Source organism: Apodemus sylvaticus, chromosome 10 (genome assembly GCF_947179515.1).
Source record: "Apodemus sylvaticus chromosome 10, mApoSyl1.1, whole genome shotgun sequence".
NCBI lineage: Eukaryota > Metazoa > Chordata > Mammalia > Rodentia > Muridae > Apodemus > Apodemus sylvaticus.
In genome coordinates, this window is record NC_067481.1 from 12702409 (window position 1) to 12708565 (window position 6157).

At 41.0% G+C, this 6157-nt stretch overlaps 1 pseudogene; it reads left to right on the forward strand.

Moving 5' to 3' along the window:
• The window catches only part of LOC127693647 (ABC-type organic anion transporter ABCA8B-like), a 79632-nt pseudogene extending 73690 nt beyond the window's left edge, over positions 1 to 5942 (forward strand).
• Positions 5943 to 6157: the final 215 nt, after the last annotated feature.

A 6157-nucleotide genomic window follows, 5' to 3' on the forward strand; every position in this document is an offset into this window, starting at 1 on the left:
ATACTTCTCTCTCCCTATTCTGAACACACCCTTCTCTGATTCCCAGGTGTATAGGATCCATCCAACATCTCAAAAGCAAATTTGGCAAAGACTACCTGCTGGAGATGAAGGTGAAGACCCTCGAGCAGGTGGAGCCCCTCAACACGGAGGTCCTCAGGCTTTTCCCCCGGGCTGCCAGGCAGGAACGGTAAAGCTGCTGTTTGGCTTTGATCTGATACCAAATGTTGGTTTCCCCCTGTCAGGTATGCTGCTTTGTAGTCAGTTGAAAGAAAACTTGGCTGAAAAATTACTCGATAGATATTTGATGGAAAACAAAGCAGAGAAGATAAAGCTGGTGTGAAAGCAAACGCACCATATGCTGTGGCCCTACTATGTGCTATGTACCGTCCTTGGCTTATATCATCTCGTTCTCACAAAGATTTTTTGGAGTCAAGATTGTCATTCTAAACTAAAATAATATGTTTGAGGGGCTAGAAGGTAACTAACTCAGCATTACATGTTTGCCGTGCAAGCGTGAGAATCTGAATTTGGTTACTCTACACCCACACTAAAAGCCCAGTGTGATTATACAGCCTGTAATCCCTACACCAAGTGTGGAGACAGGTAAATCTTGTTCTTTTGATGGCCAGCTAGTCTAACTGAACGAGTGAGATCCAGGTTCAGTTAGAGACCCTTTTTCAAAAAGTATAGTGGAGAGCAACAGGGAAAGACACACAAATATCTGATCACTGCATAGGCATGCTCTGCCAAACACACAGACACACACACACACACACACACACACACACACACTGTGATTCCAAAAATGTTTTTATGAGAGTCTAGCCATTTAAACAGTGCTGTGACTCAGTGTACACCCCATAGTCAAACAAATATATAATGGAGGCGTAGAGAATGAGCAGGGTATGAGAATGGTTGCCCCATATGCTGTGAGAAAGTATATTATGAAATATACTCTAAACATCTGTGATGTCCATGTTTATCAAAAAAAAAAAAGAAAGTTACTTACTAAATCTCCATTACTGATATTACACAGTAATGAACTTGTCTCATTGTCAGAAATTACATTCTTCTCTAGTGAATATGATTGGGTAAGAGGAGTGTGATTGGCATTCAGTAGTCATCTATACAGGTTTCCACTCCTGTATGAAACACTGAGAAAGTGATAGTTTCAGAGTGAAGAAGAAGAAGAGGAGGAGGAGGAGGAGAACGATGAGGAGGAGGTGGAGGAGGACGAGGAGGAAGAGGAGGAGGAGGAAGAGGAAGAGGAGGAGGAGGAAGAAAAGGAGGAGGAGGAGGAAAAAGAGGAGGAGGAGGAAGAGGAAGAGGAGGAGGGGTAGGAAGAAGAGGAGAAGGAAGAGGAGGAGGAGGAGGAGGAGGAAGAGGAAGAGGAAGAAGAAGAAGAAGAAGAAGAAGAAGAAGAAGAAGAAGAAGAAGAAGAAGAAGAAGAAGAAGAAGAAGAAGAAGAAGAAGAAGAAGAAACCACCAAGTGTCAGTGTTCAGCTTTGACAGTGAGGCCAAAGGCGTGTCAGGCTCATCCTCTATTAGCATCTGAGCTTAGCTATTCACTCCACTCAAGGACCCAAGAGCACAGAATCCTCTGAGTCTTATTCTCCCCCTAATCCTCCTGTGGGATGCAATAGTATGGCATTTGTGTGAAGAAAGACATGTAGGCCAACAGAAGAGAATAGAGAATTCATAAAGCCATGCTTATATGGTCATCTTAGCTTAAGCTCAAGTGGCAAGTAAATACAATGGACAGGTGAGATAATCTTCAACAAAAAAGAAAAAGAAGGAAACTGGGTCCAAACTTGGACCATATTAAAAAACCAACTGAAAACCTATTGGGACTTAACAGAAACTTGAAGTACAAAATATCAAAAAACAAAACAAAACTAAAAAACCTATGAGACATTGGTCTTGAGAATAAATTCATGGATACAATACCAAAGCCATAGGCCGTAAAAACTCAGGCACATAAGATTACATCAACTGAAAATCTAAAGGGCAAAAGAAACAATCAACAAGGTAAAAGGGCAGCCTACTAAAGAGTGTCAAACTATGTATCTGATATAGATTTGCGTCTGAAAAAGATAAGAAACTGATAGTTATAAAAAACAAACAAAATAATCCCCAAACCTAATAATTTGATTTTAAAAATAAGTGGACATTTCTCCAGAGACATACAAATGTCTTAGAAGTATATTAAAAATGCTGTGTTACTTCTAATCAGGTTATAAATCCAAACCACAATGAGTGATCACCTCACAAAGAGTAGGATGAATAATTACCTTTAAAAATGAAGGCAGCTATTGGCAAGGATATGGGAGAACTAGTACATGTGTGTTCTATCAGCAGAAATACAATTGCTCAGAATTGATGGGGCTTAATGAGCGTAACCATCAATTGACAAAAAAAAAAAAAAAAAAAAAAAAAAAAAAAAATCCAAAGAATTGAAATAAACATCTCAAGTAGATGCCTATTCCTCTGTGTTCACTAAACAAGTATCTTCAAAAGAGAAAGCATGGAAATATTCAAGTATCCACTAACAGATAAATAGATGTTATTTTATTAATTCATTAAGAATTTCAAATAATGGCCGAGGGGTGGGGGGTGGCATTAAAGAATCTCAGCACTTGAGAGGCAAAGCAGGTGGTTTTCTGAGTTCAAGGCCAGCCTGGTCTACAGAGTGAGTTCCAGGACAGCCAGGGCTATACAGAGAAACCCTGTCTTGGGAAAAATAAATAATAAATAAATAAATAAATAAATAAACAAACAAACCAAAGAATTTCAGATAATGTATTTTGCTTATATTCACCCTTCACTCCTACCCCCCTAATACTTCCAAGGTCTGACCCCCACCTTCTCACCACACTGCATTAACTTTGTGTTTTTTTTTTTAATTTTTTAAAATAGCCGTCTGTATCCAGTTTGTACTGTATCTGCTTTGTCCCTTAACTCACGCATGCAGGGGCCAGCCACTGGAGCATAGTCTGCTCACCAAGGGCCACGCCCTAAAAGAAAACTGATTCTCCTCCAGAAGCCCATTGGTTAAGGGTGGAATTCATGAGCCCCTTCCCACTCCATGCTGGGCTGACAACTACCTTGACATTGTGTACATCTTGTGCAGGCAACCTCCGCTGCTGTGAGATCATAGGTGTGGCTCTTCTGTTGTATCCTGGCAACACTATTTCAAGCCAGTCCTCCCCATCCTCTGGCTCTGACAGGCTTTCTGCCTCTCTTCTGTGATGTTCCCTGGGCCTGATGGGAGCGTGATACAAATGAGCAGACAATAGACTTTTTAATTGAGTGTGTGTGTGTGTGTGTGTGTGTGTGTGTGTGTGTGTTGGAATACTGTTAAACCTCTTTTTTTTCTTTTTTGTTATTGGATATTTTCTTTATATTTCAACTGTTATCCCCTTTCCCAGTTTCACACACACACACACACACACACACACACACACACACACACACACACACACGCAGAAGCCCCCTATCCCATTCCCCCAGCTTCTATGAGGGTGTTCCCCACCCACCCACTCCCACCTCCCTTCCCTGGCATCCCCCTACACTGGGGCATCGAGCCTTCACAGGACCAAGGGCCTCTCCTCCCACTGATGCCTGACAAGGCCATCCTCTGCTACATATGTAGCTGGAGCCATGGGTCCCTCCATGTGTGTGCTTCGGTTGATGGCTTAGTCCCTGGGAGCTGTTCAAGCTTTAATAGAAAGAAACTGCAATACAGTCTTGAGAACTTCACACTAAGCAAATAAGCTAAGCACATCAAGATAAATGCTGCATGGTTCCACTTGCAAGGTATCTAAAATAGTCAAATCCTTAGAAGCTCACGGTGAAATGCTGCTTTCAGTGAATCGGCGGAGGGACGTGAGGAATGTCAGTTAAACAAGATGAATGAGCTCTGTAGGTCAGCTTGCAGTGTTGACTACACAGGCACCACCACTCTCCATCACTCTCTGTAGGTCAGTGTGCAGCAGTGAGCTCAGAGCCAACACCACTCTCCGTGTGTCGGCAGGGCAGCATTGAGCCACCATGTCCGTATCTTGCACTTAAAGGTTTGATAATGGGCTCAGAAGATGGCTAGTCAGTGAAGTTCTTGCCTCCCAAGAACCAGGCCCCAAGTTTAATCACTTTAGTTCAAATAAAATAATATTAAGAATATGGTGATACCTATTTGTAATCCTAGCTCTGGAAATGTTCAGAGAGAAGCATGAAAAGGAAAATCCCTGGGCTCACTGGTCCACCAACCCAGTCTGCTTGGCAGACTGCAGTCCAGCCTCTGAGAACCAAAGCAAAGTGATGGATAATATCTTAGGAATGACACTCAAGTGTGCATGCACACCCATGAACACACATTAGCATATGTGTGTGCATACACACACACATAAACACACATAACAAGAACGCACAAAAAGAATAAGAGAGTAGATCTGTTGTTAACAATTGTATGTTCTGATTAAAAAATAATAACACTTGGGCAGTGATGTTGTTGTTTGTTTACGTGTGCCTTAGCTGATGTGTCCTCGCTCTGATCCCAGGTACTCTCCTCTGATGGTTTACAAATTACCAATGGAAGACGTGCAACCTTTATCCCAAGCTTTCTTCAAGTTAGAGAGGGGTAAGAGCCATTTCTCAGAAACTAAGATCCTGAGGAGGAAATTATTCTAAATCATGCAATAATCTATGCTCATAACAGAAATAAAATGTTTCATAATACATTAAGTTCAAAACTTAAATCTTAAATTGGATTTTAGAAGCAGGACACCAAAGAGATAAGGGCTGAGTATGGTGTGGGAAATAGAAATGGGAGAGGAGAAGAGGAGAGGGGAGGAAAACTGTTACAGGATAGTTAATTACATTGTAAACCAGGGGATTATATTATTTACTGGGGGGGGGGGGAAGCTGTTTCTTGTTGTGGTGTGGCTCCAATTCTATTCCATGCCCTTCACATTCTATTCTGGTTGATGAGGAAGGTTCCAAGTTCAGTCATGGGACTCTTGAGTGTCTTTTAGAAAGAGTGCAGGAAGCTCTTCTCTCCCGAGCAAACCTCAGACATCCTTCTCTAGAATCTTTTCAAAGCAGCCTGATTCAAGCATCTTTCATTTATATCATCTGATTCAAGTATTTTCATCTTCCTATGTGGCTGTGCAAAACCATTGGCTCATGCACAAGAAAAGATCATTTCTCATCCCCATGTCTCCCTTAAACCCAGAATACAGAAAGCACCTAGCATGTAAACCTAGTAGAAGCAGTGTTCCCCCAGTCAAAGTAAATGTGTTGATGTATTTTATCTGGGTAGAATTGTCATAACATAATTAATATTTTAATTATGTGCGCTTGTTGTTGGCTTATGAGACTATCTATATAAGAAAATATAATTGCTCCTAAATGTGTTTCTCCTTATACAGTTAAGCAGACCTTTGACCTGGAAGAGTACAGCCTCTCTCAGTCTACCCTGGAACAGGTGCGTCCGTGGTAATGACTTTAACATCCACAAAATGCAAACACATAATTTGCTACTCTGATTCACTTGCAGCTACATGCGACATCTCTCTTTCTTATCCACCCTTCCCAGGTCTTCCTAGAGCTCTCCAAGGAGCAGGAGCTAGATGGCTTTCAAGAAGAACTAAATTCCTCCACAAACTGGAAGCTCCTCCCACAGGAAGAAGCTTAAGCCAAAAATATTTCCCGTTCCTTCATAAGACTGTGTTGTTTCTTAAAGACATCTATTTTATGTGAGATCAATGAAATATTTTATATAAGATCAATGACCTATATTATAAACATACTGATGTTCTTCAGGGATTGGAGAAAAGGGTTGAGTGCTGCATAGAGGGAAGCTTGCCTAGCCTTCTCCACATCCCTTTAGGGCACTTGATACCATAGTTCTGTAGAATGTTGAATAAACAGTTACTTTTATACAATTGTTTCCATCTCTGAGTATGATATATTTAGTTAAAATATTTTAGATATTTTTTTTTGTATCAAAGCTGTAGGCTTAGATTTTTCAAACTGTATTTTAATGAGGGTTCTTAAGTGCTTCAATCTCCCATCTAGCCCACCAACCAAAGGTAGGTAAGAAGAAAGGTTAATAGGAAATGAGAGAAAATCAGTAGTAGCAGTTCAATCCAGAAGAAAC